The 22,303-nt window shown below is 37.8% G+C and overlaps 1 protein-coding gene across 4 annotated transcripts in view; it reads right to left on the bottom strand.

Moving 5' to 3' along the window:
* LOC131437285 (uncharacterized) overlaps nt 1–22,303 on the bottom strand; it is a 402,936-nt gene that overhangs the window by 286,552 nt on the left and 94,081 nt on the right. The window contains exon 1 of one of the 4 annotated variants that reach the window (XM_058606532.1): nt 4,967–5,113. The exons of the other annotated variants lie outside the window; for them this stretch is intronic. The gene's annotated coding sequence lies outside the window, so the exon portion shown is untranslated. Of the gene's footprint in view, nt 1–4,966; nt 5,114–22,303 lie in introns of those variants that run through there. 4 annotated transcript variants of the gene reach the window in all.

Consider the following 22,303-nt stretch of genomic DNA (forward strand, 5'->3'; position numbering starts at 1 on the left):
AAGACAGTATGAACTTTAATTCAAATCAAGATTTGTGAAAATCGGTTCAAGCATCGCAGAGAAATCGAAGTGAATTTAGTTGTAGGAGTTTTTCTTCTCCACTTTCGGTGCAATCGGAACAGGAAAAGAGGGGACCAGTAGTGCCGAATTAAGTTTTCATGCCCACAAACTAACAGCTCTGCAAACTAGAAGAATGTATCAGTCAGTTTTATGGAATTTGTACCTGTTTTTAACCATCGTTCGAGCAAAGATACTAATAAAAATGGTAAATTTCCACTTATAACGTTCCGGAACTAGAAGTCGGATCCAGACAAAATGTTCTACAAATTTTCAGGATATTGTAAGACCTTTCATTTGAATCTTAATTTGCGAAAATCGGTTGAGTTTTTCCACAGATAATTGAGTGTAAAATTTTTCTCAAATTTTCACATATTACCATATAACTCCGGAACCGGAAGTCACATTCAAATGAAATAGAATAGTTCAATGATTGAACTATGGGACCATAATACCTTTTATTTGAATCTTAGTTTGTGAAAATCGGTTCAGCCATCTCTGAAAAAAGTGAATGCATATTTTTTCATTATTTTGGTACATATCATCCTATACCTCCGGAACCGGAAGTCGGATCGGAATGAAAGTCAATAGCAGGCTATGGGACTATGAGACATTTTATTTGAATCTTTGTTTGTGAAAATCGGTTCTGCCATCTCTAAGAAAAGTGAATGCATATTTTTGTTACATACACACACACACACACACACACAGACATTCGCTCAGTTCGTCGAGCTGAGTCGAATGGTATATGACATTCGGCCCTCCGGGCCTCGGTTAAAAAGTCGACTTTCACAGTGATTGCATAGCCTTTCTATATGAGAAAGGCAAAAAGTACGGGTGTGTAATGTCAGTAACATAACTGGATGTCGTGAATATGAATAAAACTGACACACTTTCTGTATACTTCCGAATTCGAACTGGTAGTTGATCGATTGTGTGAATTGTGCAACTTTCCCTTTTTTCACTACTAGAATTTTAAACGATGTGCCTAGACTAAATTTCAGATTAGTTACATTAAACATTCTGAAACGCATTTAAATGTAATGAAATAACTAGATAGTTCTTTATAATAAAAATGGGCCGTATAGAGTACAGTAAAGTAAAATTTAGCATAATTCTTTAGGAGTATTATTATGGTTCTAAAGAGAACCGATTTGAAGAATTCTGAACGATTTATCCCTCCCGACGATTGAAGTCCAAATGAAAGCACGACCTAAGCATTTGAGGTTTTATACCACGCAAAAGGTCTGCTTTCATTGACGACTGCTCCATCTGACGACTGACGAGATGCGACCTGAGCGCTCGAGGTTTTTAACCACGCAGAAGGTGCACTCTCCGAAGCTGCTGGTCCCACGACGTCTGCTTGCATCCAACGCACAAGAAGAAATGATCGAATTTCGACCACGGTTCCCCTTTTATACGCAGTCAGTTGAAGATATGTGCCTGACTACCTCAAAATCGTCGTCCTTGTGCGAAAAAGCCAAGCAAAAGTAAAGAGTTTTCCGCGTTGTTTTCAAATTTAGAGAAAACTTAATATTTGAGTTGTTTATGGTTATCTCACACTGTTTAAAATATTATCCTAAATTCCTGATCATATTTTTGATGAAATGGTGAAAGAATTATGTTGCTGCCTTTAATACAAGTTGAGATATTCACGATTAAGTTCTGCCCATTCTTCCATATGGCTAATTTTGAAAAGGCACCCCATAGTAAAGTAAGTCGTATTCACGACCAAGGGTGGCAAAAACTCGCTCATAAGATTTGATTTTTTCTATTCATCAGCTCACCACATGATTTACGATGCAATCCGAAAAATGATGGTAAAGATGAAAATCATCGCTGATTTAAACAAACACACTCACCTATACAGAGCACCGCTGACATCAAATTATGATGGTATTGATGGTTCTCAGTTTTGATTTCATAGCATTTAACTCTCATTCCTAGTTTTAAAAAGTGAGTACTGAGTTTGGCATCACTTTACCGAGCTACACCGGTGAGTGTATTCTTAAACCACAGAGCTGCCAACACAACCCAGATTTTCGGTTTTGTTTTTGCTGGTACTCAAAACGAACACGAGCATTAATGTACGAAAACAAATGTCGAACCGTAGTGTGATGTATACCATAAACGATTGACTTTCATGTCTCGAGCTAAACACAACTGGCTACTAAAACGAATGCGTTCTCCAGCATGCGAGAACATGTCTTGAGAAATGGATTGAAATGGCATCGATTCGAACATTGGCCGCCCATGGCAACTCTGGTGGGTGGGGAATACAAGCGAGACAGTTTCATAAGAATCTGATTTAATGTGTTGATGTGCAAACACATCAAATCACAACTCACAAATCGTGTCTCAGTGGGTTCTAATATTTGATGAGCAGTCAGCGCTCATCTGCTGATTGCTTGACACTACGATGTTGAGACGATGTTTTCTCTATACGAATGGTTACCCAGTTACTCAACTCGTTCAGTGATGCTTTTGAAACCGATTTGCAGGTGAGCTGAACTCGGTGATGATGAAGTACTGAGTTGATTATTGCCAGCCCTGTTCACGACAAAAGATCATACTAATAAGATTTTAAATTCAGGAAAGACAAAATGGCAAACGAAAATTGGATTTTACTTACTCTCATCGCCTCTACACTCCTTATCCCATCCTATACACAACCCGAGTAGAGTGTGAGATTAAAAAGAAAACTCAATTTGATGTTGTGCTGTTCGTATATATCGATTACTAAATTTGCTATCGTTTTGGTCGATTTAACGGTTAAAAGATCAAAATTGAAAGCAAAAAAAATGTTGTGTGACATCGAACTAGAAACTAGTTTTGCTCTCAGTGAAGGCACATTGAAAACTTAATATGTTGTAGACTTTCTCGAAATGACACGTCACGAGCATGATCTAAAAATAGAACAGCCTAAAAAGATCCGGAATAGTATTCATTTAGGCGATATTACTCGCAAGCAAGAATAAAGATTTTATGCAATCTCCATATTAGTCGCAAGAAAGAAAAAAGATTTTATGCAATCTCCACACTACCGCGGAGAAAATCCGGATTCGAACTTAGGTGTTTTAGAATGCGAATTTTTTGCGATTGCTATGGACTGTAAGTGCTAGCTGACAGGAGATGGAAAATGTTCGGTTATATGACAAGCAGTGTTGTTTCACAAAGTTGTGTGCAGGTAGTTTCTGTCAATGCAGATTCGTTGCGTCGCTTCCATCCCGCATCCATCGTGTATAGCAGCGTGGCTATTTGAGCACAGTATAAAAATGTTCTCGTTGTCCTTCTCATATCCAAACATGTAGCATTCAAACATTATAACATTAAATTGAGTTATCTACTTGATCTCAAACAACTCGCACATGTAATCACTTTGAAATACGAATTTAGAGGCTCTGAAGACCGAACGTTTTACAATGAAGTCTCCTACAACATAGAGAACGTGAATTAGGAATCCGACAATAAAGTATTCCAGATCATTTGTTTTTTCGACTAATTGGGACAATGAACGATTATCTCGCTTCTGACCACAGATAGAACCAAAATCTCTTCAGTAAATTTTTAGTTCATGTGTAGACTTATACTTTACAATCATTTGATGCAAAATTAGTCCTGTGTCTCAAAATTATAAAGATTTAATTAGACGATTTCTTTAGATAAGTGTATTAAAGTTCCAAGATCTATTAGATGATTGATAAAACACTCCTCATAATATCTAGCGTTAGTAAGTATATAAAGTTCTAAGCATTTATAACTAGGAGTGAGAATTGTTTTGACGAGTGTCTTCGACATAGTTTGTGGACTACTAAGGCATATACAAATTAAAGCCTAAGGAATATGAAAATTAAAGCCACTAAAGTGTTATTAAGAATTAGCTCTAGGTTCTGAAAACAGAGACATTCAGAACGGGTTTGGTGAGTACATTATTTTCGCCATCCAGGACCCCGATTTCTGTATGCACTGAAAATAATGGTCTAAAATCTTTGGAATGAACTTCGCGACGTCGTATGACTACAAATATCGAACCTGCTTCAGACAAACGTGGTACCGATGATCGCCAATTTATCTAATGCCTCCCAGACGGTTGGTATGACACCAATATTCTCGTGGTTAAAAAGAAAGAGCATTATTTGCGTAAAAGATGAAAAAAATGTTGAAAAAAATCGTTTCTTTGCGGTTATGGTTGCGGTCAACTGCAGGATTCCGGCAGGATGTCAAAGCATTTTTGTAAAAGGCAACAAAGGATTGAAGGAATAATTCTTCCATTGAAACCTAACTTTGTATTTTTGTGCTACCATTTGAAATTTATCCAATTTCAATGGATTCACTAAGTTGTTGATTTTAATATTTTCATTTTTTAAGTTTCACAAAACTTTTGCCTTTAAACAGCAAAATGATAACACAATGTGATATTAATTGAAAATTTTATGAGTCGATATCATATTAGGATTTCAATCTGATGTTGCTATCATAATCAGATATCAATTTGTTCTAATTTTGATGTTAGACTTTACTCGGGAAACCATCACGAACATCGCAGGAACGTTGTTTCTCAAAAGGGGGGAAGGACGAATGATTGCCGGCTGTGACAGATTGTTGCACGTAATAGATTTTTCAGAACTAGAAATTTCAATAACTATTTTAGAAAACGTCATTCATCAAACAAAACATTCTTAAAGTAACTTGTCAAATATTATAGAAATGAAACTCAGAGACATCAAATTCATCTACAGTACACGCCGGTGAGCACTCTGGTGTATGGTTTGCGTAGAAGAAGCGTGGGCACTCAAAATAAGTAAAATAAAACAAATTATCGTTAAATTTTCGGATTTCATTGCAAATTTTTCATAGCAAGCCCAGATCTACTCTCTATTAATTGAAGTTCACAGAAGTGTTCGCTCACCATCACGCGTCAGTGATCACTTGGGTGTATTTAGGCGAGAGCACGTGAGAGCGATTCGTGCGAAGAGAATGTTGTTCTCTCGCACCAGCTTCTTTCAACACAAGCACGCACTCAAAGTCTGTCTGTCTGGACCCTTCCTCTTTATGTGGAGCGGAGTAAATATATCTGCAGTGTATAATTGAAACCTAAGCCCTGGTGTAGTGCCATTTCTGCATGAAATTTAGACGCTGAAAATATGAAAATAATCAACAGAAATTTAGACGAATTAAGAAATAGCGGAAATTCCATTATAAAACAAAATCATAAACACATTAGAATAAATTCTAAATGTTAAAACATGCTAAATCTAAACAAAGAGCCAACAAAATATATTTGAAAAACGAGGATTATATCCAGTCAGAGAAACAAAAAATATCGATAGTTTCTTAATTGGATGTATTTTTAATAAATCTAAAAGCAATAGAATACGCAATAATACCAATTAATTGTTATCAGCAAATTTTTTCTTACACCAAAAGGAATAGAAATCATTGTTCAGGAGCTATGCACTTAGACGATGCCAGCAATCATTTAACCACAACCACACTACACAAGGACTTATCATAAGCGTGAACATCCCCCGCCATTAACCGACGTGATACGAGAAAATTATCATCGAACCATTATCAATTCACAACCATTCAGACAAGATAACACATATGGCAGTTTTCATAAACCGCCCTCCTCCCCCCGCCCCTCCCCCCCCCCCCGCCCGTTTTTCATGAGGTAATCGATTTTTCAATAAGTTTTGTAATATTAATATCTACGAAAATGTTCGTGAAATATTTTGTCAATATTCAAAATATTTATATTAGTTTTTGTTACATAAATATATATACACCTTTTCATTGTAATGCTTGAACTTGCGCGACCACCTCTGGTTGCAACTCCGTTACTGATCGGGATTTGCTGAAATTGGACAGGGAGTTTCTTGATGATCCAACCTGGGACTGGTAAATCATCCTTCAATGTACATCTTCTGGTAACCCCAGAATTCATTGATTAGTACCGGCGCCGGCCAGGCCCGAACGTAGATCGTCTAAGGAATGGGAAGGGATGTTAGTCCAACATTTATTGTTACTAGAGACCGTATATACTACTGTGCACTTCACGGGGATATTTGTTAATAAACTCACTGACTTCCCGAGTGAACGTGTCAACAATATCCCATATTGAAGTCCCGGGAAGTCTTGATTCACAGCTCTTATTCGAGGAAACTAATGAAAAATTTGCAATACTATCGCGTATAAAATAAAAACCTCCCTATTTTTTATAAATGAAATTACGAGATACAAAATAAACGAGTGAATGGGATTTAGACCAAATAGTTGATTCATTGCATTGACATATTCTAAACAGTTGTTAAACAATCATTTTTAATCACCATATAAAGGTCAACAGATTTCACGCGCGTCTTCGCTTCATTATTTCAATTATTTATTAAAATTATTAATTGGTTATATTGGTTGATCAGGGCAGCCGGCTACCGAGAAAAATATTAATTTATTGTTTGAAATATTAATATCAAGTGTTTTTTACTATGTATTCAATATACCGATATATGTTGATTTTTATCATTCAATTTATGATCCTGAAAGACAATCCATAACATGGAAGAAGAAAACATTCCAAATAAATTTTTCTCCGAATTGATAGGTTGAATGAAGAGATAATTTAGTAAAATAGAGTCATCAGAAGTGAAACATTGAAAATATCTGATAACTGAAAGGAAAAAGAAACTCCTGCGATTGTCGCCTTTTACGACATGGAAGCAGGAACCCAGTGGATCTATTCTTGGTTCATTTTTTTCCGCCGGATTCCACACGGCATATAGGCCGGTACTGTCCGGAGAGAGCTAATAGGTACTATCAATCTCCTAGTGGACCCCAGCCCCTTATATACACCTTTTCGTTGTAATGCGTCCTAAAACTCAAGTACTTTTTCCAATTACACGAATCATTCCAAAGCAATATTAAAGTACCTTCTTCACGCGATTTTTGTATCATGGCTTACGTTAAGAGTTTCTGTAGATGCGCCTTGTTGTACATTGGTTGCAGTTGCTGGTTGGTTGGAGGGTAAGTTGTTAACTGCAGTTGTTGTACTTTGTTTTATAGGAAATACTGACGGGTTTCGTTGAAGGGGATGCTTCATTGTTGTTGGTGGCTGTTACAGGTGTACTGGGGTTGGTTGGGGTTGGTGTGAAGGAAGCACCATGCTTCATTGTTGTTGGTGGCTGTTACAGGTGTACTGGGGTTGGTAGGGGTTGGTGTGAAGGAAGCACCGTTGTTTGGATATTGGATCTCGTTGTTTGGATATTGGATCTCGTTGTCACCCTTTTTCTATGGGGAGATGAGTTTCCATTTCCATCCAACGAGGATCGGGGGTCACTTCGTCCACGGATTATTTCATCATCGTCGGTATTGTGTGTGATTTCCGTTTTATTTTCGTTTTCCTTGTTGATCGTAGTCTTGGGCTCGTTAAGAGTTTCTGTAGATGCGCCTTGTTGTACATTGGTTGCAGTTGCTGGTTGGTTGGAGGGTAAGTTGTTAACTGCAGTTGTTGTACTTTGTTTTATAGGAAATACTGACGGTTTCGTTGAAGGGGATGCTTCATTGTTGTTGGTGGCTGTTACAGGTGTACTGGGGTTGGTTGGGGTTGGTGTGAAGGAAGCACCGTTGTCCTTTGGTGTAGTTGTCTCCTTGTCCAGTTTATCGCATGGCTTACCGTAGTGAACAGCTTTTCCATTTCCATCCAACGAGGATCGGGGGTCACTTCGTCCGCGGATTATCTCATCATCCATTGCTTCATCGTCGGTGTTGTGTGTGATTTCCGTTTTATTTTCGTTTTCCTTGTTGATCGTAGTCTTGGGCTCGTTAAGAGTTTCTGTAGATGCGCCTTGTTGTACATTGGTTGCAGTTGCTGGTTGGTTGGAGGGTAAGTTGTTAACTGCAGTTGTTGTACTTTGTTGTACACTGATAAATGATATCAGAACTTTTTCTTCTGCCTACAGCGGTTTTCTAGAACATATGACTGAACATTCCGTCATTGAGTCATTTGGCAAGCAATAATTTTGATACAAAATTAACCACGTGGCTCAAAATGAAAAGGATCAATTATGCATGTGAAATCTCCACACAAAACTACTCGTTGCGCGCCAAACGATTTTTTCGACGGTTAAGCACTTATACAACTATTCTTCGACGGTTAAGCACTTATACAACTTGCGTGCCACTCGATTTTTCTTGATACAAAACAACTTTATGGATTTTTCACACATTTCCGGCAAGTTTTCCTAGAAAGAATCATGTAAATCCGTCCATCCGTTCTTACGTGATGCGATTACAAAGAATGATCCCTGCATTTTTATACATATAGATAGAAGATAGATTTGTATTAGCTGTGGCTGGTATTTCTGATGCAGGACATTGTCCATGTTGTCCTCTCAAGATTGGAGCTTCGCATGAATTGCTGCTGATATCTATTAGTTGTTTCCTCTCACAGATCGTAACTTGGCTTTCTTCTCGACATTGAGATGTGATAGGAGTAAAAATTTCTGAAGTTATATGAAAACCAATAATATATGCAACATTTTAATATTTGACAGAAACAAAAATCGCGTGAAGAAGGTACTTTAATATCGCTTTCTTTGGAAAGTTTAAGTAAAAAGTTTAGAAAGATTAATTTAGTTAAATTTAGTAAAATTGAACAATTTTTTCTTCATTATTTGACAAAAAAAGTTGTTTATCCATTTGCAAAGATTCGTGTAATTCGAGAAAGAACTTGAGTTTCAGGACGCATTACAATGAAAAGGTGTATATAAGGGGCTGGGGTCCACTAGGAGATTGATAGTACCTATTAGCTCTCTCCGGACAGTACCAGCCTAGATGCCGTGTGGAATCCGGTGGAAAAAAATGAACCAAGGATAGATCCACTGGGTTCCTGCTTCCATGTCGTAAAAGGCGACAATCGCAGGAGTTTCTTTTTCCTTTCAGTTATCAGATATTTTTAATGGTTCACTTCTGATGACTCTATTTTACTAAATTATCTCTTCATTCAACCTATCAATTTCCGTCTAGCTTCGGAGAAAAGTTTTATTTGGAATGTTTTCTTCTTCCATGTTATTGATTGTCTTTCAGGATCATAAATTGAATGATAAAAATCAACTATTGCGCAAATCCGTTCATATTACAAAGTTTATAACAGCGATAACATATAACGGTATATTGAATATATAGTAAAAAACACTTGATATTAATATTTCAAAAAATAAATTAATATTTTTCTCGGTAGTCGACTGCCCAGATCAATCAATATAACCAATTAATAATTTAATTAAATATATGAAATAATGAAGCGCAAAAAAATAAAGAATCAAGACGCGCGTGAAATCTGTTGACCTTTAGTTGGTGATTTAAAATGATTGTACAACTGTTTAGAATATTTCAATGCAATGAATCAACTATTTGGTCTAAATACTATTCACTCGTTTATTTTGTATCACGTAATTTCATTTATAAAAAATAGGGAGGTTTTTATTCTTTACGCGATAGTATTGCAAATTTTTCGTTAGCTTTCTCGAATAAGAGCTGTGAATCAAGACTTCCCGGGACTTCAATATGGGATATTGTTGAAACGTTCACTCGGGAAGTCAGTGAGTTTATTAACAAATATCCTTCTCCCGTGACACTTGTGAAGTGCGCAGTAGTATATACGGCCTCTAGTAACAACAAGTGTTGAACTAACATCCCTTCCCATTCCTTAGACGATCTACGTTCGTGCCTGGCCGGCGCCTGTACTGATCAATGAATTCTGGGATTTCCAGAAGATGTACATTGAAGGATGATTTACCAGTCCCAGGTCGGATCAACAAGAAACTCCCTGTACAATTTCAGCTAATCCCGATCAGTAACGGAGTTGCAACCAGGGGTGGCGCGCAAGCTTAAGGTCAAGCTCAAGCATTACAATGAAAAGGTGTATATATACTTATGTAACAAAAACTAGTATAAATATATATATATATATATATATATATATATATATATATATATATATATATATATATATATATATATATATATATATATATATATATAAAGTGTCCGCCATATATCTCATTCAAATGGCTGCCTCGGCTGGCTTTGCAGTACCCCATACGGTCGGTTAAGTTTTTTAGTACATTTTCGATTGTATGCAGCTTTATTTCAGCTATGGCTGCACGAATGTTGTCCTTCAAGGCTTGAATTGTCTCTGGCTTGTCCACATAACATTTATCTTCGAAAGCCACCCAAAGATAATAGTCTTACGGCGTCAAATCACAGCTCCGAGGCGGCCAAACGACATCCGAATTTCGACTGATAATTCGATCTTCGAAGACTGTGCGCAGAAAATCGATCGCAGCGTTTGTTGGGTGGCACGGAGCGCCGTCTTGTTGGAACCAAATGGTGTCCAAGTCTTCCTCTTCAAGTAACGGGAAGAACCAATTGCTTATCATGGCGCGGTAGCGCTCGCACCAAACCGTCACTCTCTGAGGATGCATCGGCTTCTCTATGATAACGTGCGGGTTTTCCGTCCCCCAGATGCAACAATTTTGCTTATTAACATACCCGACGAGATGAAAATGTGCCTCATCCGAGAAGATGATTTTTTGCAAAAAACGGCATCTTCTTCAAGCTGATCGCAAGCCCAGTCGGAGCGTACCTCAAGCGTTTACACAACCATTTTCGTTCAGCGGAAGGATAAAACTAAGTTTCTGTCAAATCAGAAGTGACATTCAGGTTACCAATGTCGAAATAACCGCTAGTTAAAAAAAAGTTACATGGCGGACTCTGCATATATAATATAATTTGTATTAGCTGAGGCTGATATTTCTAACGCCCTGATTTTTAAGCTCTTGAACTATGATTTCTATTTCTTTTGGTGTAAGTAAAATTTGCTGATAACATTGAATTAGAATTATTGCGCATTCTATTGCTTTTAGATTTTCAAAAAATGCATCAAATTGAAAAACTATCGATATTTTTTTATTCTCTGACAGGATATAATCCTCGTTATTCAAAAATGAGTTCAATATATTTTGGTGGCTCTTTATTTAGATGTAGCCTATTTTAATTTTTAGAACTTATTCTAATGTGTCCATTATTTTATTTTAAAATAGAACTTCCGGTATTTCTTAGTTCGTCTAAATTGTTGTTGATTATATTTAAATCTTCAGCGTCTAAATTACCTGTAATATATTTGATTGTGCTTCCTAAAATATCGATGGATCTCCTATCCCTTTTTGATTTCGAATTTAGTGTATTGTAGATGAATTTGATATCTCTGAGTTTCATTTCTATAATATTTGACAAGTTACTTTAAGAGTGTTTTGTTTGATGAATGACGTTTTCTAAAATAGCTATTGAAATAACAAGTTCTGAAAAATCTATTACGAGCAACAATCTGTCACAGCCGGCAATCATTTGCCCTTGCCTTCTTTTGAGAAACAACGTTCCTGCGGTGTTCGTGATATCGTCGATCTGTATGGTTTGTGTATAGGATGGGATAAGGAGTGTAGAGGTGATGAGAGTAAGTAAAATCCAATTTTCGTTTGCTATTTTGTCTTTCCTTAAATTTATATCTTATTAGTATGACCTTTTTTATTATCCTTATGTATTTCACCTCCAGAGTCATCAATAACTATTTTTCCTTTATCTTCAACTGCTCTGGTCGGTATGTATTTTTTCTTCGTTTTTTGATTAATTCCTTGTAGTTTCTTATATATTATTTTATTTTCTGCTATATTTGGTTCTCTTTCTTTGCTTTTATTATGGTATGTTATGTTTTTATTTTCAGTTTTTTTGTTTACTAAAATTATTTCGTCATAAAGTTTATTCTTTTCTCTTAATATTAATTCAGTATTTAGTGATCGTTCTTGTTCGTCTTTTAATCCATACAAAATTTCTCTCGACTTGTAACCGGTGCTCGAGTGTATTGTATTGTGTATAATGTAGATCTCTTAATGCGATAGGTTGGAATATTGGGGTTTAATGCATCGAAAGATTTCGGTTACAGTTAAGTGAAATCTTTCAATCAGGCCATTGCTTACGCTAATGCATTTGAATGTTAAGATTGTTTGCAACTCCTCTAACTTCGGCAGATCGTAAAGCTGGCTCATTGTCGTTTGCAATCAAACCAGGAGTACCATGAATAGAAAATAGTTTGAGGAATTCTTTTCTCATATCAGTTATAGTTCTTGATTTGATAGGTTTTGATATTTGATTAATATACCGAATCTAGAAAATTTGTCAATCGCTGATAAAAATCTAAGCGATTAGGTTAAAAGGACGTCAATGTGTATAATTTCGAAAGGTTTGTTGGTGCTCGGAGTGTGACCAAGATGAAATTTATATTGATGTCTATCGCATTTGTTAACGTTGCAGACCTCGCCTAGTGTAGTGAACTGCTTTATTTTAAGTTTCGTATTGATGTGGAACACATCTTCATTTTCTACAAGCTGACTCGTCGAACTTTGTTTCGTCCGTTTTTTTTTTGAATTTATGTTTTCGACCAGTAGAATTGTCAAAGGTCTTGTGCTGTTCATGTATCTTTCCATTATTTTACTGATTCCTTGGCTGCGATGAATTCATAAAAAACGATTGTAGATCTCTCTCAAACTAATGGTTTCGACATATGGTATAAAAAGTGAAGTAAAAAACACAAAGATAACGACTTTAAATTGGTAAGTTTGAGGAGTAAAAAGCTTTTACCCCCTAATTTATGCTAGGTGCACAGAACCAATTCACTTGATTTTACGTTTCGTCTTAGACTCATCAGTGCGTAGTAGTTTATGTTGAACTGCTACCTCCGACCTGACGTTTCAACATAAATCGCTAGGCAGACGTAAAGTTAATGCTATTTGCAAAACACTTCTTTGATATTACATTTAAGTCTAATATCAAAACCGACGTCCCGAACGAAACAAGTTTCGGCTTACTAGCCGTACAGATTTTGGTAAGTTTGAGGGGTAAAGAGCTTTTACCCCCTAATTTATGCTAGGTGCACAGAACCAATTCACTTGATTTTACGTTTCGTCTTAGACTCATCAGTGCGTAGCAGTTTATGTTGAACTGCTACCTCCGACCTGACGGTTCAACATAAACCGCTAGGCAGACGTAAAGTTATTGCTATTTGCAAAACACTTCTTTGATATTACACCTAAGTGTAATATCAAAACCGACGTCCCGAACGAAACAAGTTTCGGCTTACTAGCCGTACAGATTTTGGTAAGTTTGTGGGGTAAAGAGCTTTTAGAGCTTTTTAGATGAACTCGATTGATAATGAGAAAAAGTTTATCGCTTCAACCGAAATCGCAGAATGGTAGAGATGCTTAATGCTATAAAAATAACTGCTTCCATACAAAACTTGAACACATGCTTAGCGAAGAGAAGCTTAATAATTGAAATCGCAAATATTTACAAAGATACAATTGCATGTATTTGGGATATTGGTGTAATTTCGTTTGCTATAAAACAAATACAAATCAAAACAAACGATGTTCGGTGTCGGTTCTTAATCAAGATCAATCTAAGCAGACTCTCATGCAATTGCGGATTCAAAAGTGTGACGATTGATTGAACTCTTCGATTGTAGATCATTCGAAATTTTGGTTGCCTTGTTCCACATCAATATCTCTAACAACCCCTTGGGGCTGATCCTTGAAATTTTTGGGAAATAAAACCGTTTGCAATTTGTTATTTTCCCAAGCCTTTTCATGAGTTTGCTCAATCATGAAATTTTGCTTTTCAAGTGTTTTTAGGTCGATCATTAATTTTTGGATAAACAGGACTTTGAAAGACTTGCATCTGCCAAAGCGGTTTTTATATATTATTTGTATAGTATTCATCAAACCCTCAGAACTAAATATGCAGTTCGTCCTATTCAAGTCCATGTATTCCTTGGATATTCGTATAATCGCGGGAACGCCAAATGTCAGTTTAGTTATAGTCCTTCGATATACTCTAGGAATAATTTGTTCGTGTGTGTTTTGTTCTTCTGGACCCGTTCTCAGAATTACCTGGTTGCTATAATAGTTCAGAAGTACTTCTGTGCATTCAATTCAATGTGTTTGTGTGTGTGTGTGTGTGTTTGTGTGTGTGTGTGTTTGTGTGTGTGTGTTTGTGTGTGTGTGTTTGTGTGTGTGTGTTTGTGTGTGTAACAAAAAATATGCACTCAATTTTCCCGGAGATGGCTGACTCGATTTTCACAAACTAAGATTCAAAAGAGTTAATTAGAGAAAAAGTGTGCATTCAATTTTCTGTGAAACAGCTCAACCGATTTTCACAAACTAAGATTCAAATGAAAGCTCTTATAGTTTCCTAAAAATGTCTAGAACATTTTATCCAGATCTGACTTCCGGTTTCGGAACTAAAGCGAGATAAGTGTAAAATTATCAATTTCATTAGTACTTTTTCACGAACGATGGACAAAAACAGGTACAAATCCCATAAAACTGTCTGATAAATTTATCTAGTTTTCAGAGCTTGTTAGTTTGTGTGCATGAAAGAATATTTCGGCACTGCTGGTCTCCCCTTTGCCTGTTCCGGAAGCACCGAAAGCGGTGCTGAAAAACTTAAGAAATAGAACTCACTTCGTTTTTCTGCGATGCCTAAACCGATTTTCACATATTTTGATTTGATTAAAGCTCATATTATCTTTAAAGCTACTGTGAAATTTCATCCGGGTCCGACTTCCGGTTCCGCAGTTACAGTGCGATGAGTGTCAATGTTTTCAAATCGTTTCAAAGACAATACGTACCAAAACGAAAGAAGAAGAAAACACAAAACAAACGGTGCGTTCTTTGTTCTAATTCGTACATGCTATGAAGAAATCGAAACGGTTACGGATGTCTGCTACTAGTGTATAATATTGGTAAAAGACGGTGTTGTGGTTGATAAAAATTATAGCTATTTTATAATCAGTACGACCAAAAGAATATAACAATGTCAATGAAATAAAAATTAAAAAAAAACCTGTTTTAATCCACCTAGTGGTGTACTAATGCCTTTCTCATGTACATATACTATTGTGCTATTCTATTTGTACTTCCGAAACCGGATACCGGGAACCAGGATAGCCGGAATCGGTTTGTTTAGTTGCCTACTGATAATGACTATCGATTTGTGTAGTTTTGAGACCAGTATAGAAATGTTTTTACGTTTTTTGTTTCGCCGGTTTAAGTGACGGTGTACAATATTGAACACACTTGACCCTATAACTCCGGAACCGGAAGTCGGATCCGGATGAAATTCAGGAATTCTGTATGGGACCGAAAGGCCTTTCATTTGAATCTAAGTTTGTGGAAATCGGTCAAACCATCGCTGAGAAAAGTGAGTGAGATCCATTCTGGTATATATGACCACCATTTCCGGAACTTCTGGAACCGGATACCGGGAACCAGGATAGCCGGAATCGGTTTGTTTAGTTGCATACTGACAATGACTATCGATTTGTGTAGTTTTGAGACCAGTTTAGGAAATTTTTTACGTTTTGTCGTGAATACGACTTTCTTTACTATGGGGCGCCTTTTCAAAATTTAGCCTCTGAGAGAGTGATAAGTTTTTGATCGTGAATATCTCCTGTTATATCTAACGAATCAACATAATTCTTGCTACATGCCATCGGAAATATGATCACAATTTTATGATAAAACTTTCAGTTGTGTGACATATTCTTAAATAGTTCACAATTAAACTTTTCTGAAATGTTTGGTATAAACGAGTATCAAAGAGGATAATTCATATGGCGCGTTTGCCTTTCTCGTATTTTGAAAGCTCATAGCTCAGTGATCTGTAGAAGGATTTATATAATCTAACTACCAATAGAATCGAAAATCTTCAACTTGAACGTGTATTACAACAATATTGAAGTTTTTCAATAGTACACTATTGAAAAACCTGTTTGATTTAACCCATGACAGCACCAGCCAATCAGAACGCGAGATGTCTGTATCTATACAAGAGCATCCATATAAAAGTTGAATGGTTCACTTTTCCTATCATTTGCTGAGCAACTCTTCCCGAAACAAGACACACGACAGCAACATCGAGGACCTGTCGTCTCATTGTTTCCCGATATGAATGCACGAGACACCGTCAGCACAAGGACACCGAAAAAGGCAGCCAAAAAGTCCAGCAAGGCCCATTGCCGAAACAAGACACACACGAGAACCATCTCAGATCTCAATATTTCCTACCAAAAGATTCATCAAGATGGGAGTTAAAATAATTTGCACCGTCACTAACACATTCAATTACGAACGGCAATGCGAAAGTGATGATTTTGAACACATCTTTATACTAGTTTACAAATATGCCGTGCGAAACAGAGTTGCCACAGATCAATATGTATTTTTATCGCGAGTACTTTAGTATGCGGCCGAAAACAAAAATTGTTAGAACAAATGTTTCCACTTGATTTGCGCATTCTACTTTCCAGGCTTATCAGAACTGGCTAAACTTAAAGCAATTCTAAATATTTCTTTATCACAGTGATGTGGTCATCCTGAAAAGGACGGGGTTTTCAACGGATGACCAGCTGCAGATGGCGAGGGATGATTTTCGTTTTCGTTGTCATGGGCAGCGTTACCGGTCAACTCCAACACTTCGGCAACCAAGTACTCCATCACTGCCGCCAGATAGACCGATGCACCAGCACTGACACGCTCGGGGTAGTTCCCCTTCCGAGGCAAACGATGGATTCTGCCGCCAACTGGGCACTTCAGACCAGCACGGTTTGAGCGGGACTTTACCTTGCCCTTAATTGTTCCTCCACAATATGCTGTTAACAGCTCGACGACCCATTCAGTATTACTGGCTGCCGCTCTGGTAACTCTCTCTTTTATATCATTTCACTGTTTCCCGTTCTGCGTATAGGAAAGGAATTCTAACAAAGGGGACGTCCTAGCGTGCTACCACTAGCACGTATAAAAGGAAATGTGATGTGAGAAATAGCGTCATTTAAGTTAAAGCAGCTACTCTGTACGTACGAGACACCGTCAGAACGATGGCTCCGAAAACAGGTAGAAAATATTAGCAAATTAAAAAGGAATTGTTTCAAGTTTGGAATATATAGTTGTAGAATAGTAGCTGTTTAATGTAACTAATCTGTACTTTAATGTAGGTGTATCGCTTCAAATTCTATTAGTGAAAAAGAGGAAAGCTTGCACAATTCATACAATCAATCAACTAACTGATATTCGGAAAAGTGATGGGAGCGTGTCAGTTTTTTCGTATTCACGACATCCAGTTATGTCTCTGATATTACTCACCCGCCTTTTTTTGTTCCAATGGTTTAGGTGACGGTGTACAATATTGAACACATTTTACCATATAAATCCGGAACCGGAAGTCGGATCCGGATGAAATTCAGGAATTCCGTATGGAACCGGAAGACCTTTCATTTGAATTTAAGTTTGTGGAAATCGGTCAAACCATCGCAAAGAAACGTGAGTGAGATCCATTTTGGTATATATGACCACTATTTCCGGAACCGGGTACCGGGAACCAGGATAGCCGGAATCGGTTTGTTCAGTTGCCTACTGATAATGACTATCGATTTGTGTAGTTTTGAGACCGCCTTTTTTTGTTCCAATGGTTTAGGTGACGGTGTACAATATTGAACACATTTTACCATATAAATCCGGAACCGGAAGTCGGATCCGGATGAAATTCAGGAATTCCGTATGGAACCGGAAGACCTTTCATTTGAATCTAAGTTTGTCGAAATCGGTCAAAGCACCGCTGAGAAAAGTGAGTGAGATCCATTTTGGTATATATGACCACTGTTTCCGGAACTTCCGGAACCGGATACCGAGAACCAGGATATCCGAAATTGGTTTCTTTAGTTGCCTACTGATAATGACTATCGATTCGTGTAGTTTTGAGACCAGTTTAGGAAATTTTTCACGTTTTTTGTTTCGCTGGTTTAAGTGACGGTGTACAATATTGAACACACTTTATCCTATAACTCCGGAACCGGAAGTTGGATCCGGATGAAATTCAGGAATTCCGTATGGGACCGGAAGACCTTTCATTTGAATCTAAGTTTGTGGAAATCGGTCAAACCATCGCTGAGAAAAGTGAGTGAGATCCATTTTGGTATATATGACCACTATTTCCGGAACTTCCGGAACCGGATACGGGGAACCAGGATAGCCGAGATCGGTTTTTTAGTTGCCTACTGAGAATGACTATCGATTCGTGTAGTTTTGAGACCAGTTTAGGAAATTTTTTACGTTTTTTGTTTCGCCGGTTTAAGTGACGGTGTACAATATTGAACACACTTTACCCTATAACTCCGGAACCGGAAGTCGGATCCGGATGAAATTCAGGAATTCCATATGGGACCACGAGACCTTTCATTTGAATTTAAGTTTGTCAAAATCGGTTCAGCCATCTCCGAGAAAACCTAGTGAGATTATTTGATACATACACACACACACACACATTGTACGGCGTACAATGCAGGGATAATGACAGAGGAACAAATCTATTCAGGTGCTAATTCAATTCCGTTACGGCTAACACCAACACACCAGAGAATTAACATTGTCCGTACAGTTCGAACCGGTGTCCACAACAGATTACGTTGGGTAGGGTCTGATTGAGGATCGGATCGATAGACAAATTTTTGTGGTTCTCTCGGCGGTGCTCCAGAACGGATGGACGAAGTTCGATAGCGACTTGCAACGCTGCAACGAACCATACTCGATGGCGACAGGCTCAACAGCAGCAGCAGTCGGAATCCTCACTCAAACAGCGGATACCAAACCTCAAATGGTGTTTTTTCGGTGGCAGAAAAGAAATTCCAGATTTAACTCTACAATTTTATTTCGCGATGTTTACTGTACAATGGTTACAACAATAATGAATTTTAGTGCGTGAAACGATTTCTTATATACTATTTTTCAGTTCGACGTGTGTATTCATTCAGCAAGGATTAAGCCCCACCCACTTTCAATACAACAACACGAATTGCGTGTTAGCAGAGAATGCTTGCATGGGGAGACTTTCCTGTGCGGACATGAATGGACATGATCAATGTGTGTGAATTTTAGGGAAGAGATACAAGCTATTGGATTAAATTTGAGTTCAGTGGGGAATATGGGAACGGGAATGTATGACAAAACAATAATTTTGGGAAAAGACAAGACATGAGTGATTTTTTCTCTACATTATGCGTTCGGTATCGAACAGTCACCCGCCGGGCTACGATGTGGATCTGTAGATGCGAGTGCTTGATCATTCTTTTCAATTGGCAGAGGTGCGAGTTTGGATACTGAACGACGGTATACCCCAGTCGATGTTTGTATGTCTACTACTCTGACTATTGCAGCGCCCTTAGCAAATTTTCCTTCGAATTTGCTAATATTGTAGAAAAAGTATGAAAATGTGAAGGAAACTCTCATATCAGCGTAGCCGCAACCTTCATGTATAAACTTTGTTATAGAAGCGTGCACATTTTCGAGCATTAGTCATCGCAACGATGTTTAAGAAACTTTGTTATAAAACCAAAAACTGTTCCGGGCATTAGTCAGCGCAGCAATGTTGTAAAAACAAAGCTATTATTTTCACGGACACTGGTCACTGCTTCTGGCCTAGCGACAGTGGTCTCGACTTTCGGTAGATCTTCGGGAGAAAGTCGGATGAACTTTCTACTTGAAATCACAAGCTCGGCTTGTACTAAAATCTTCGGGCTTCACCCGAAAGTAAATGTTAGGAGCTTAAAAACCCATAGTTGGGAAGAGTTAGGGGCCAGTTCAGTCTCAGAGTGCGCGGAAAATATCCGTTAGTCTCGGGCGTCGGCCCGTAGACAAGTTAGTGGCTAGTTCAGTAGCGGAGTATGATACAGTATGCATAGGAATATGTGTGCATTGTGAGGCTTGAGGTAGTTTGTCGAAATTACACAAATGGTTCGCATTATAATTTTGAATTATGGTTCAATTTCGCCCTATTGGCATTAAAAGAATCAAGTGACCTCAAAGTCAAGTAAGAAATATTGTTTAAAATGGGATATAATAGATTTCTTAAGACCTTTAAAGAATTGAGTGAAAGATTGCTGTGATGAGTGAAGATTTAACAGTTTCATGTGCAGGTTTGATATTCACATGCGGAAAAAAAATAGTTAGACACAACCATTGCTCGTGTCAGGGTAGTGTTGATAATATACGACAACAAAAGTATGTGTTGAAGAATAACTTCTTTTATTAATGTAAACAAGTAAATGTTGAGACATATATTCGAAGAGATCACCATGAAGTGTTGTGAATAGATTTACAAACTCGTGGAGTATGCAATAGAACTATGAGTCAAATTAAAGAAATAGCTCAACATACTATGGTTGTACCATAATTGCACAGAATTTATGGTGAAAGGTAAGAGGTTCCAATTTTAATGCAGAGTCGGTGTGGAATGGTGTAAACGTGTTTGTTTTTCTTACTGTAGTAGGACATACGTTCATATGTGCATACACCTAATGATGTGCCGAGCTTAGTGAGACTGCGTGAAGTGTTAGCCTTATTAACAATCGTTAGTGACTTTTGTTAGATTGTGGGAAAGAACTCCTAAAACAGCCTAATCCTTCACTATTGAGAATAAGTAGCTGTCAAGTGAAAAGCACAAAAAAATTGATACTCAGAAAAGGTGAATTTCGTGATATTAAACTCAAGTACATGGATGAATCAATACAATGACATAAAAGAAAAACCGAATTGGAGAGTGTTACTCCGTATAGAACTGAAAGAAACATCCTCTTCGTTATTCCTCTCCCGCAACCGCTCGGCCGAGGGGGTTGCAAGTGGTGACAGCGGTGCTGGCCGAAAGGGGCAAGGATACGTCAGGACTAAGGAATAGGAATTCGGAATTAAGGATGTTGGGCGAAGTTGTATTAGTATGGCGAGTCTCCATTATTTTATTTATTCTTTTTGTTGTTTTGATTATTTGTCTAACTCCATTACCCACAATCCATCAACTGGTAAACGAACTTTTTCTCATGCCTACAGCGGGTTTCTAGAACAGTTATATATATTCCATTGTTGAGCCATTTGGCAAGCAATAAATTTGTTCAAGTTTCCTTGAAAACTGCGGACGTATAGATTACGCTCACAGTTGATTTGTTTACGTTTTGACCACGGTCAATACGAGCGCATGTGTTGAAGAAAAAAGAGAAAAAAATACAACACCGCGATAATACTTACAAAAGTGGCCACACTAGCATAAAGGCCTAAGAAGTTTTTTCCCTTCGTTGAAGAGACACGAATATCACGACCAGCGGAACAGTTAGCACTGGTGTAATGATTGTAAGGTCAAGGTGACCATTCGAAACCAACGCGTATGAGCGAAGGAATCGGCAATCTGACGCATCATTTTGCAAATAAGCAAAGGTAGCCGTCTGACACAACAAAACAAGTCAGCGAGCTAGGCACCAAGAGTGCATGCCACGAAGTAGATATTCAAATTTGGTGAAGAACCAACCCGTATGGGCGGAGCCTATAGCAAAATGCGTTGCTAGGTAACACACCAAAAACAATCGCGGCCATATTTGCGGGTAAAAGTCTGGCAACCGAAATAAAAACAGAGTACGGTAGCGGTATATGACAATAATAATAATAAACCGACATTGACTTTAAGTCGCGTACGGTAAAGTATAATGCTAAACCACGAGTATGGTACGATGCGCTGTTGAAGCCTATGCCGTCGACCTTTATAACGGAATTAACGAAGACAGTTTGGTTTGCGCACACGGCGGACATGACAAATTTGAGAGCACCGAGTTGGGCTGGCTCAATAATAAAGAAAAAAATGCCAATGTGAACGAAATTTGACCACGCAGGGCTCGTAGCAGTTAAAGCTTTATATTATACAATGACCAGCAAGGACTGAAAAAATCAATCATCACCCTGAATACACACGATCATCTTTCACTATGCATCATCGTTCCATTGCGTACTCAATAATACAAAACAGAGTCACTCAAACTCGTTCGGTATCATACTGCGTGCGATGGCGGAGAATGAGAGAATTGAAAATCGCAAAATTTTGAATCACGAACCCAATTGCCAATGCATGAGTTAAAGAGTGCCAGCGAACATCATCGGAAGCGATTATGTTCGTTCGTAAAAATGAGCCAACTGTTCGTGTGCAATCGAAAATCCGAACGATTGACAAGTGTGACTGGATATATTCAGCAGGAGTTAGATCGAAACGATCTGTTGTAGGGTAGGGTGGAAAAAAAACTGGTTATGGCAAGATTGCATGATGAGTT

This window comes from Malaya genurostris, chromosome 3 (assembly GCF_030247185.1).
Source record: "Malaya genurostris strain Urasoe2022 chromosome 3, Malgen_1.1, whole genome shotgun sequence".
In the NCBI taxonomy this organism is placed as follows: domain Eukaryota; kingdom Metazoa; phylum Arthropoda; class Insecta; order Diptera; family Culicidae; genus Malaya; species Malaya genurostris.